The sequence below is a fragment of the Tasmannia lanceolata genome, unplaced genomic scaffold, assembly GCF_043159265.1.
Source record: "Tasmannia lanceolata isolate RefF3 unplaced genomic scaffold, GAP_Taslan_0.1 ptg000037l, whole genome shotgun sequence".
NCBI lineage: Eukaryota > Viridiplantae > Streptophyta > Magnoliopsida > Canellales > Winteraceae > Tasmannia > Tasmannia lanceolata.
Genome location: NW_027518714.1, coordinates 62,674,588 through 62,688,428, shown reverse-complemented (window position 1 = coordinate 62,688,428; position 13,841 = coordinate 62,674,588).

Here is a 13,841-nt window from a genome sequence, read left to right as displayed (position 1 = left end):
GATTCAACAGTAGAAGCTTCTCTTATAGGGGGCCCACACCAAACAAGAAAAACATGCCCACCTAAATAGACTTAGAACAGGATGCACCAGTGCTCTGTGGCTCTCAACCGAATCAATTCCTGAGTGTTGCATATCATCAATTCACTCCAAGACAGAATTGAAAATCAAAGAGGGCCCCACTTTTGGTGCAACATTTTATGAAGTGGATTATATGTGTGGGCCCCAATCAAAGGACTTAGGTAAATTTAATACGACAAAGCCTAACATTTGTTTTTTTCCCTTTATTTAATAGATAGATACCAAGAGACGCCAATTCTGACATTTTTTAGAATCTAGAAATTAAAGTGGGGCCTTACACAAGTTTGGCTAAGTGAAATAAATAATAAAAATATACCTCTTGTTATTATTGAGTATTGATAGAAGCGAGAAGTACGTGGGAGGACATGTGTACGTGTGGTATGAGTGTGGGTCCCATCAACAAAACTATTCATTGGGCTCAAAATTTTGCTTGGGCCCTACTCGTTTTAGATTTTGAGTACAAAATTGATTATCGAACTCATTATTGTATTTAGTTTTGAGTCTACAATCAGTTTTGGATTCAAATTAATTTTCAAAATCCAAATGATCAGGGCCTTAATTTCGTACCCGATAATCAGTTTCGGACAAAATCAATTCTCAAAATCCAAAACGAATGGGGCTTTAATCTTACCATAATCAGGTTAAGCATTTAGGTGTAAGTAGGTTGAATGATTTGGGTTCTCTCGATATCGGCCCTTTGCAGATACCTTGTACGGTACTCCGATATACTGTATATATTACATTTGTTTTAAGTCAATGAGGGTATCAAGACCTGGATAAGGGTGAAACCTAGGGACTAATCAACACCCAAATTAATATATGTTAAACCCTACACCCCATATTCTAATTTAAGGGTTTTCCACCCTACAATGGCTGATTGCATCACGAGGAACCGATGTTCTTGCCACCTTAGCCTTAGACCAAAGCTTACACTGGGTAGGAAAAAAGAGAGCAAAAATATTCTTTCTTGTACGCATAGAAGTTGGATCTAGCACGACTACTCATGCTTAAGGGGATGATACTATGAGAAGCCTTATTATGAGAAGCCTGATCCGACTCTCCTTAGGGTGGAGATGATACACTCAGATGTCAAATCGGATTGATCCCAACCATTCAGCCAATACCTTGTAGATGGATAGTCAAATGTCTATGATCCAATGGTTATAATTGTTTGAATACTTTGATTTCATGCTATATTATCTACTGGGCCAATTGATAAAGGGTCCGGATCGTGCTGATATTGCATGCATGGCTCAGGTTATGCTTCTCATGCTCTTCTCATAACAAGAGCGTCTCTTAGTATGTAATGCCTTGAATATTTGCGTGTGGAAAATTAAAAGACTTTTCCCGTTCCTATCAACAAAGCCATGAAAGGAGAGATGAATATGCTATTTTCTTTTTTTTTGATATTTCTTCTGAGTACAGGGGCTTTTTTATAATATTACATTTTGTAGTATATCACTTTCCGCTCGTGCACACTGCACCGGTATCGTATAGATAAAGTTGGTCGTTTTGGGTCCTTTTTTCTTATTTTTATCTTTTTCTTTGGTTTTGGAATGAGAAGCTTTCTTGGCTTATTTTATGTTGACGATAAATTGATTTCTCGGTTTTGGCAGTGTCAAAATATCACCAAAATCTCTTGCTATTTAATTGAGTTTGGTGGGCCTTGCGATACACGTGGGGAGAAAGAGAGGTGAGGGGTAAAAAGGGTGAAACTCGTTTTCTGGAAGTGGGGGTGGAATAATCTACAAATTTAAACCTCTTTATCGACGAACAAAAATTAAATAGTACCATTTCAGTCATTCTCCTCCATTTTAGCCCCCTCCTTGTTATTATAATGGCAAATGTCTGATGATCAGGGTCGTTGATCAACTGGGCCACCATGCCACGTGAGAAAGAGGGTGGAGGAGAGAAGAGAGAGGAATGAGAGGGAAAGAGTGAGAAATGCACTAGAGGTAGGTAAAAGTCAAGAAAAAAAAAAATGGAACCTTATGATATCATTATCAGGTATTAGTATAAAATAAGGAAATGTTATCCGCACTACTGTATTTTGATGAGGGCACTCCTCACTTCATTAAAAGTACGGTATGACCCGCACCATAGGATGATCCAAACCGTCCACAGCCTAAATAGGTTGTGCCCCAAAAATGATTTTCATAGGTTGATCCTAACCTTCCGATCTATAGAGGTTTAGGTTGAACCCTCTAACATTCAGATCGGAGGGTTAGGATTAACCTATGGAAATGATTTTTGGGGCACAGCCTATTTAGGCTGTGGCCCATCTAATGGACGGTTTGGATCATCCTATGGTGTTGTCCATACCGTACTTTTAATAAAGTGAGAGTGCCCTCATCAAAATATAGTAGTGCTAATAACATTTCCCTAAGAATATTCATAAATATTTATGGTTATTAGTAATAATAACAATAATATCAATTAAATATTATTTTAAATAACTTAAAAGGAAAATAACTAAATGGTTGGGTAAAGAGGGCATATAACACTAACACATTTAACAATCCATGAAACGACAAACAAGAGGGGTTTAGATATCATTTTTCGTTTACAAATTTTCTATAGTAAGCGTAGTTTGGGACTTAGGAGCACTTAGTATGAAGGTAATGCTATTGAAGAAGCAACTACTTTCTACAGTTGACAGCTGTCGTGAATTAATGACAGATATTACCCTCATGAAGCCATATGAATGTCACACCGATTGACTTGCACTGCTTGAATGATGATCGTTCGGTTGACAATCAACAGTGATTAGAAGCGGGTCCCATATTACTCCTAAAATGATTGGTGGGACCTCTAATTATCATCCAACAGTCATGACTCATGCTTAGAGGATTAGAAAGGCTGATCAATAGCATGAACTCACCCTAGCCCTTGGATTGCTTGGTGAGAAGATATCCGCCTTAACGTTGAGCCCATTACCGATTGGTGGCTTATAAAAGGAAGAGAAAATGATGTTTCAACAGGAAAAGACAAAGAAAAAGTGGTGGAAATACTGTCATCTTTTGGACAAAAAAGGGAGTGGAAATATCATTTCCAAACATAAATTGTGCAGTGTCCGCATTCAAGTTGTCGAGACTGACAATTAGAACTGGCCAATGCTTTGCCAAAGCATGGCCCACAAGGGTCCAGTTTAAACCCACCTGCCAACCTCCTTATGACCACGTGATTATATGGACGGTGATCTTGACCGTCCATCAGATGGCCCCCACCATTTAGGAAAAGTCACTAACTTGACATTCTCATGTACATCTCACGAGATTTTAAGGAAAAAACAGCAGAAAAAAGAGAGCCAAAGGTTGTTCTATTCTTGTGGAAACCTTTGTAAGGCGGGCTTTATGTTTGAATTTTTCGGCCTCTTTTGGCGTCCGAGAGAGAGAGAGAGAGAGAGAGAGAGAGAGAGAGAGAGAGAGAGAGTTTTCCGCATTGGGCTCTGTAGATTCCGCATCTTTAAAAAAATACCCAAAAATGAGACGGCGTCAGAGATTTCTCAGTCAAAGGGTCAAACCTCCATTTCACTAACCCCCCTCTCTCAAAAAACACCAACGTCTCTTTCTATTTCCTAATATTCCTTCTCCCCGTGTACATCCAAATACACCTCTAGTCTTGTATATATTCCCAAACCTTTACTCCTACAAGTCTTCAACCGATCTCCCCAACAAAAGAGAAACCCATACAAACACACCCCTTTTCTCATCTAGGTTCTGCTTGTTTAGCCTCTTTTCCCCTGGTTTTGAGTATTCCTATCTGGGTTTGTTCCATTCTTTATCTGCTCTCTTTCTCTATATGGACTGATGGGTCTCAAGTTCTTAAGCTTCCACATGATCCCATGGTGTTTTCACGTAATGGGAAACCGAATCCCATGCGTTCACCACCTTCCACCAGACCCTCCTGTCCGAACAGTAAAGCTCATAAAATCCGATGGCATCGTAAAAATCTACCACAGACCAGTCCATGCTTCTGAGCTTATGCTCGAATTCCCCAAACACTTAATCTGCCGATCAGATTCCTTCTTCATTGGCCAAAAAATCCCAGCCCTCTCCGAAAAAGACGAGCTCAAACCCGGCCACAGTTACTTTCTCCTCCCCACTCATATCTTCCAATCCGTCCTCTCCTTCGTCACCATCGCCTCCTTTGCATCTTCTTCTGATTTACCCTCCAAGGCTGCTTTCTTTAAGAAGGCCGCATCTTGTAGGCCTTTTGATATACATAAGACGGCGTCTGGGACACTACAGATACGAGTCTCTGATGAGTTCATTTCGAAGCTGATTGAAGAGGGAACAATTAAAGACGATGAGGACTCGGATAACTCGAATGAGTTAAAGGGTAGGGTTTGTACTACTCCTGAGCTAGAGAAGGATTACAAACAGTTGGTGGGATGTCGTGGGTCTCAGCAATGGAGGCCGAAGCTGGAGACAATAAAGGAGTCGCATAAAAGGAGGAAACTTGGGGCTTTTGGTATTAAAAGAAGGAAGAAATCGCAATCGAAAGGGACTCAGAAGAGTTTGAGATCTGAAAAACATGGTCATGTTCATGCTCCTCCTCCTCCTCCCCCTCCCCCCCCCCTCCTCCAACTTTTTCAAAGATCAGAGGGAGAAAAAGATAGAAAAAAAATCTTTTTCTCTTTTGTGGTTTTAGATGAATGTGATGTAATTTGTAAAACATGTTTTTAGTTACTCAGATACAAAAGCTAGTCCAGCGCTCTTTTCATGATCCTCTCTCGATTAGTTGTGGTTTTCTTGGTATTTTCTTTTCATTTTTATTTCATTCTGGCTCTCTTGCTCTCTTTTGATCTCGATCCCCGGCTTCTGGGTTTCTGTGGGTTTAGTTTTTCGATCGTTGTCGGTTCTTTTCTTTGTTATTGTTTTCGGCCCTAACACGAATGCACGTGTAGTGCCATCACACAATCTGATAGATTAGTCTACTTGATAAAAAATATGATATGATTTCAGATAAAAATGATAATGATCATCTTAACTACAAAGAAACGATGTTAGACATTGATGCGGAAAAATGGATGAAAGCTATAAAATCCAAAATGGACTCCATATATAATAACGGGGTTTGGACTTTAGTTGATCCACGAGAGGGCCTCTTATTGTTGCCGCTGATTTTTCCTGTGTTTGACTAGGTTTTACCACAATTACGGATATAGAATATACACTGAAGCTCAGTGTATATACATGTCTGCTGAACCAAAACCGTGCACATGCCCAATTGGCCATTCACCCACCTATTGCAAAACGCCATTGATCCAACAGTCATCTTCACCCCAAAAAAGGACAAAAAAAAAAAAAAAAAAAACCCTGGATCCAACGATCAGGATCATTTGTTCGGTGTAGTTTTTTTGGCTGGCATCAACCACCGAATAGGTAGGCATGGATATGACATTCCAGGTTCTGATCAAATGGGGATATATGCTGAATAGACAATCTTAGATATTTTTTGTCCCCATTGTTGCAGAAAGTGTTTTACTTTGAACTTCTTTTGTAGCATATTTTCAAGGTGCAGAAATTGTCACCCCCCTATTTCGGTAGGTTCATCCTCTCCATTGTATTTTAATTAATGTGGCACCCCACTACTTAATAGCGGGCCCACTCTTTGATTGATCTGAACCATCCACTTGATTGGACTTGCTTTTGATCTCTAATGGCTGAAAAATCAGAACAGTAAATCAATCCTAACACCTAAAAGATTTAAAGCAAGTGTAACCACATGAACGGTTTAGATCAAGCAATGGTGGGACCTAATAAGCTGCAGTGAGGGCCGTCTCATTGTAATAGAATGTGAGGTTGGGCGGTCGCCCTATCGAAGCAGTCCTCTCCTCCTCCTCCTTAATCTACAGTTGCTGATTTTTGTCCGGAAATTATAACGGCACCCCATGTTCTTTATAACTACACCCATTTCATTTTATTGTTTTACAGGGGTTTGAGATGAGTCAAAACGTAGGTTTGGTCTTAGGGTCGAGCTGGCATTCCCTATTCGGCGATTTGAAAAAGACAAAATAGGGGTCAAGATGCCGTCAGCTTTCAGAATCACGCAGGGAGATCCTCCATGCGTGGCCAGCAAGAACCGAGACATGGAACAGTACTCATACGATCGTAGCCGTTGGATCAATCAACTTGCACTTCCATTTCTGGATATTCGCTGGGCCCCAGTATGTATATTTCCCCTAGCCTTTATAGCAACATAAACCAAACAGCTCCCACTCCCCCTCAAGAGTCAGATTAGGGATACAGTTTGAAGAGGTTTTCATCACTCTATGGATTGCAAGAAAAACAATTCATGAAAAAATTTTCTCAGGAAATTTTTCTTTCACCTTTTTAGAGGGAATTATTATGATTATGATTAATTTAGAGGGATACCATAAGTAAAATATTGAATAGGTTTTTTCAAGTTATGTTTTGTTAGGGGTTGGGCATGTAGCTCAGTGGTTTTGTCTTTGTTTCTCAACCTTTAGGCCGGAGGTTTGATCCCAACTTACCTACCGAAAGAGGTAATGTTTTGTCATGTGTGAAAAAAAGAAGGAAATTTTAGAAATATATTTCCTTTTCAAAGTTTTCCTGAATTTTCTTGCAATCCATGTGAAAGAATTTTTGGTTTCCGCTGGGGGACCAGGAGGAATGTAATGTGAGATCACCACTGTTGTCTTTCAAAACATCATAAGCCGATTCAAATGATCTTGGGTTCATCCGAAACGGACATCCGATCAAATGAGACTTGTTTAAGCCTTGATGGATCAATTAACCTAGGAGATCCGATCAAGGTGATCTTAACATAGTTTTGCTAACCTTAGGGTTTTCTTTCGAATCAGCGGATTCGATATGTCAACAAGGCAAGTGGGGCAAATAAATTTCTTGTAGGAAGGAATGTCCATGTAGGGGGCCACTTGCTCAATGATCCAAACCATAAATTTTAGACCGGGTGTGGGTCAAACGGGCGGGTTGGGTTGGGTTACCTGAGGGTCATCCGGCTGTGGGTCAAACGGGTTGGGTAAAAAATGACCCGCATCCCTACGGGGTCAGCAATTAGGTGCGGGTAACCGCAATTTTTTGCCAAAGAATATTTTTTTGGGCGAATAAGGAAATTATAGCAACAAAAACAGAAGAAAAGTGTAGACACCCCATTTTGACCTGACCCAAATTTCCCAAAAATTGAATAAATCCCGAATTTCGAGTCCCGAAACCGAATTCAAAGTCCCAGAAATCAAGCTTCAAGTTCCCGAAACTGGTTCCAACATGTCCGGAATCAATTTTGAAATTCTCGAAGCCGAGCATAGAGTGCGAAAGAACCTAAGAGACCCAAGAGTGCACATTTGCAGTCCATTTCCGAAATACTCTGAAAACCCCAGTATCCGTAAACCTCATTGATATCATCCGTTCCATCGCCCCGACCTTCCCTTTTATTTTTCCGGAATTTATAAAAATTGCAAAATACCCTGAGTTCTGGTATTGGCACCCCTTTATACAAACCTTGGTATTGGCACCCCTCTACATGAACCTCCCAAGTGCAGATGATGCTGACACAATCTCGCTTGATATTTTCACTAACTTACCTTGTCTTTTAGTGTTTAAATCACGATTAAATGATCATTACATTTTCATGAGTTTAAATAAGAAAAGACGGGCGAGTTGGTGTCGTTATCAAAATACGAATGTGTCAATATCATTTCCCTAAGAAAAGATACAAGAAAAAGAAGTAATTCACTCTTCCCCTTCTCTTGCTTAAACCACCCCCCTATAGCTAGAAAATATGCTAAAGAGGGCTGTCCGAGGAAGAAGGGGGAGGCGTATATATTTTCCCTTTTTAGAAGAGGGGAGTGAAACAACCAAGTGGGGGTGCCCATTGATAGGAGGAAAAGGCAAGTAGAGTCTAATGGTAGGAGGTTGTAAAATCACCTTGTCCTAGGGGTATTTTGATAAAATGAGTGTTGCTTCCTTTGCAAGCAATAAGCATGGGCTTTAGGATCTAAAAAATGAAGTGTAGGGCTTGGATTAGATTAGAGGCTTTTAGATTTTTAGGGTTTCTAAAAAGGCATTAGGGCTAGCAGAGAGAGGGGGATGGCTGAGATGAGAAGGCACCAAATGGAGGGTAGGGATTAGATTAAAAAAGAAAAGAAAATGATGAGTATAAAATCCAGGGGAGAGCTTGTGAGCCAGGGAGAGGGAGGATTCTTCATTTTCCACACAGTAGAGAGAGAGAGAGAGAGAGGGAGAAGAGAAAAAGAAAACCGCCATCTTCGTCTGCTCCAGCCGAATCCGGCAAACCCATTTTCCCCACCTCCGGCAAGCCATCGCCATCTCCGATCATCATCCTCTTCACCCACCACCGTCCGGCCAAACCGCCACGGCCCTTATGATCCTAACCCTCTTCTCCAACCCTTCCCCACTATCTTCCCTTTTCTAACCTCAGCCTCCATTGATTCCGGCGAGAGTCTTGCCGGAATCCGACCCACCAAACCTATCTCAGCCATTTCCATCTAATACGTAAACCCTCTTCTCCAAATCCCCATTCTCTCCACCATCATTAAACCCATTTCACCCTCACCTCTGCATTTCTTCTTCCACCAATAGCCACCTCTTCAAATTCGAACCATCTCCACCCCAAACCCACTTCGAAAATCCTCTTCCACCCTCATCTTCTCCAACCACCACCTCAAAAAACCGAAATCCATCTCCACCCCAACCCACTTCAAAACCCATATCAAAACCACCATAGCCTTTTCCCACCACCATCATCCACCACAATCCTCATCTTCTTCCTCCATCCAACCCCCATCAAACCCCTTTTTGATTTTTTCCATTTACCACCACCACCATCTCCATTGATTCCGGCAAGCTTGCCGGAATCCGACCAAACCAACCCTACCCGAAATCCGACCAAACCCATCCTCCCCAAGCCATCATACCTTCACAGCCATTAAAACCCCTCATCACGTAGATCCGATCCTGTCTCCTGCGAACACGCGCGATCATGGGCTACCTACACTCACTTTCCAAGGCTTCCAACTATACCGAGCTCTAATTTCAGGTAACTTCTCCTGTCTCTTTTCAATTTATAGTTGAATTAAGATCATGCTCATTTTGGACAGTGCTATGTTTGTGATTGATATTCAATACTTTTAATTTGGATTTCTTTTTAAAAAATGGCTCTGTGAAATTCTAATAGCTGAATCCAATTCCGATCCTCGTGCTTTGTTTCTGCTTTGGCATGGCTTTTTCTCAGCATATGGGATTTAGACCTAGACCTATATCATATGGTGGTTGAGTTTCTTCTTGCCTTTGCTTGCCTATCTTGAAAAAGAAATTAATGAGAGTAATTTCACCTAGCTTATGCTAGGCATTCATTCACTCCAACTTAATTTCAATTTTGTTGCTTCCTTTCTCTAACCATTTATCTGATTCACCAAGTCATGCAATTGTGTGTTTATTTTCCTTTGGCCATGTAGTCATATGTGAAACCCTATTGCAATTCCTCCATCTGTTAAGTTTTAGATGATGATCGTTCTTGTGCATTCAAATGTCTAAGTTGGCTTACTTAATAAATTGGATTACTCTGACCCCGGTCTGTAGGTGAGAATTCAATTTGGATCTTAAGTGACCGACCCGAATTACCCCCCACTCTATTGACCCCTTACAATGTTAACTTGATATGGCTTAACTCTTCTTCATTTGAATGATTGTAAGTGTTTTCCCCTTTGCAAGATGCTTATCTTAAGCCAAATATAATATTTTGTGGTTTAACGTTGTATGACTTGTGAATTGTCTCCATCGTGAGTTGTGCAGATGCCGATTGAATTTACACATTTCTTTTGTCCCCATTATTCCCAATCGGTCCTTGAAAAAGTGTCTTTAGAATCATGTTGGTTTTATTAGGAAACCGGTTAACCTATGCTTGATGCTCTATTTGGCCTCCACATCGCACGTCTATTATTCAGAACAGGGCGTTACTTTCAGTTCCAGTTTCATTTTTTTTATTTTTGTTGTCTCTAGAGGGAATATTTGAATAGCACAGGTTATGATTTAGTCTCTTACTCTAATTGTACTTCGATCTTAGACATTTTGATAGATATATTTGGGTAATGCTATTTGGGTAATGTAAATGGATGGTTTGATATTTCTTAGTCTCATCCCTACTATTTTTGTTTTATCCTTGATGTCTGTATAAGGTTGGGATTCAGCCCTCTTGCCTTAATCCTTACTATCGTTTCATGGTCATCTTTGTGGATATTCAAATGATACTGGCATCAAGTGATATCTCTTAGTCTCTTCTCCACCATAGTTTCTGACATCTAAGATTTCATATTTCTAAGCATAGTTTGGAGTTTTGTTGATTTAATTTTCTGGGTCTTCAAGTTATACACCCACCTTGCTTTGTGAGCATGTGAGATCTTTAGGCATAGAGCTATTGGATTCCTGGGTGGAGCTATTGGCTTCCTTTGGGACTTTTGCTACTTATAGGGTTCATGGGTTCTACCTTGTCTTCTTTTGGGTTCGCTCTCTCCACGTTCCTCGGGATCCTTTTCGATTTTTTAGGATTCCATCGATTACAGGTACACATTGTGGGGTTTAGGCGATGACGGACGGCAACCTCTTGAGCCAAAACCCCCTTTCAATCAAAAGGGATAAAAATACATAAAAATCAAATAACAAAAATCCAAAAAACATAAAAAAACACTCAAAGCGTTTTTCGAAAAGCTGTTTCGAACTACGTTGGCTTGATCCCTTTTCACAGGGTACGTAGGCAGCTTGGGATCTGCATCCCAAGTTCAGTCAAACTTTTCAATAAAATCATTTAAACCCTTCAAAAAAATCATTTCAGCATCCAAAAATATCTTTCAAGCTTTCTCAAAAATACAAAAACTAAAATGGGCAAGGATGGTGATTGCCAGGCCACTCAGAGCCTTCTTTTCATTTCATTTCCGATTTTGATTGTGGTTTGCCGGTTTTATTGGTTTTCCGACGTTTTATCGGGTTTTGGGACGGGCGACGACGTAGCGTGGCCCCTTCACAGGGATTGTCCTCGCTGAGCCCAACGATAGGCTATGACGACCGCGAGACTTGTCCGATCTTTAGTGGATCGGGATCGCTGAGCTCGATTTCTTTAGAATCGCTCCCTGAGACTATCGTATGTCCCATTTTCTTTTCCCTGGCATTTTGGGTTTGCACATACCGTCTATTTTCTGATTCCTTTCTTTCCTCGCATCATTTTGGCTTATCGTGTGTTTGTCTTTGGTTCCTTGTGTGTTTACTTTCAGCTTGCTTATTCCTCGTGCGTTTAGTTTCACATCCTTATTTACATGCTTAGCTGTGACATTTATTTGCTTACTTATCATGATCATATGCTTAGCTGTAGATATTTACTGCTTTTCTGCTTATCATATCTACTATATTACCTGCTTAGCTGTAGCTGTGCATGCGGATGTTACTGCTTCCCTAGATGCGGTGAGTTAGGATTTTGATGTTTATTTTCTTTTGCCCATCCCCGGGTCATGCATGCTTAGATAGACGTTTTCTCGGGGATACTCGTTCCCATTTCACATGATTTTAGCCCAAAACTCTTCAAAATTAATTAAAAATGGCATAAGAGACCATGTGCTTGCACTTGGGCGAATTGGGGGCGCTTAACACCTTCCCCATTCGTCATCAGGCACGGACTTTTGTATCTCTGGTTATCTGTTGCAACAGAGTATTTCATGGGATCCAGGGCCTACTTCCTTGGATGGCGACTCTTATTTGTTATAGGTACATCTTGGTTCCGGGCTAGTCCTTGAATCGAGAGGTATCTCATTTATATCATTTAGAGAGTTCCTTGGTAGAGCTCTCCTTCACATTGTGGAGATCTTAGAGGATCGGCGTGGGATCTCGTGTCCCTCGCCGATCCGTCCTCGGGATCGGGGTCCACAAAAAGACTTAGAAAAAAAATGCCACGAGTGCCCCCATTGCTAACGAACCCTTGTCCCTTTTATACTAGGTTGAATTTCCTCTTAATCTAGGCCGTCCATTTCTCTTTTTCTTTGTTCTCACGGTTCGTATGGATTGCTTCTCAATGAAGTAACACAAAATGCCCGGAGTACCCTCCAAAAGAGAGAAATCCCCTCTTTTATCTGAAAGCTGCCCTTTGTTGCGAGTTAGGAAATGCGTCCGGTATCTACTCGAACCGAAAAAAAGACACGAAATGTTGGCACCCGCGGGTTCACCCGACCCAACCCATGTTTTGGTGGGTTGGGTGACCCGCGGGTCAATAATACATATTACTGTTTTTTTTTTCTTACCATCCATTGAGGCCCTATTTGTCATGACCCGATCCCATTGTGTAAATTTTGTCCACTTATGGGTCTCCTACCCTCCCCGATTTTGTTCTCCAGCACAGCAGCACTACCGTGCCCAACTCACCTCCTATGGCCCCACCCCTTGGAGATGTTGAAAACACGTCTACATAGGGAGATGGAGAATCCACATATATAGCCTAGAAATCGTTTCTCCCTTTCCAATGTGGGATTTTACATTCCAACCCCCTTAGGGCCAGTTCCTCGCTGGCACTCCCCTTAGGGTCCGTCATCCTCGCTGTCACACCTTACTGTGGAGGTCCGGCTCTGATGCCATTACGTCACGACCCGACCCGACCCTATTGTGAAAATATTATCTGGTTCTAGGTCTCCCACCCTCCTCGATTTTCTTTCCTAGCAGCACCATGCCTAACCCACGCTGCAAGGCCCAGCCCCTTAGAGATGTTGAAAATGCATATACACAGGTAGGGAGAATCCACACACATAACCTAGAAATCTTTTCTCTCCTTCTGATGTGGGATCTTACACTATTCTTTTTGAATTACACAAAAAGGAGTTTTCCATAGTTTGATTAACACTGTAAACCCAGAATTTTTTATTCTTAAAATAACCTTTATAGAAAAAACAAGGAAAGAAAAAATCCCACTAAGACCTAATTTTGGTTTTCAAGAAAACTAAAGTCCACATTTATCTGTTTTAGATTTCCAATGGGATTTTGCGCATATCTGTTTCATCTCTACTTCCTTTATCTACAACGGCCATGCTTCTCTTCTCTCTCTCCAATCCCTTTTTTGAGTGCTTCTCTTTTCAGAAACCTTGAATCCAAGTCCATAATACATAACCCTGCTGCAAAAAATGGAAGCCGGCCTCCGAGCGAGTAATGCCTGTTTTTGCTGGGATTGTTTGTAAGTTGTTATACTCTTCCGGTTTCTGGATGGAGTAGTCTATTCATCAGCTTTCTTCATAAAATGTTTATGATTTTCCATGTTTTTACACCTTTCTCGCTTTCCTTTCCCCCTTCATTGAGAAAGTCCATAGGATTTGCCCTCTTCAAGATCTAGAGGGAGGTGGCAAAAACGTTGAAAATTGCAGTCACAGCTGCTGCAAGTGTCAATGTATTTGTCATCTTGATGGATGGGAGTACCGGCTTCATGATGGAAGAGGAGTAGCGCTCTTGATTATTGGATGTGTTTGATTGCACAAAAGCTGGGATGGCTTAGGGGTTTTGCTTGGCCTTTGTCTGCAGGGAAGCATCGAACAACAAGACTAAGATAAAAGATCAACACAAGAAGCAACTAAAATAACTCATTGGGGTTTGAAAGCCCATGCCACAGTTTGGAGAAAAGCTCCAATATAACATGTGAAAGGAGCCAAGATCCTTCACCCACGTGAATGAACCGAGGCTCTTCGTAAAAGATATTCCTAAAATCTTCTTTATTCAAATCTAAATCTTTCTTCC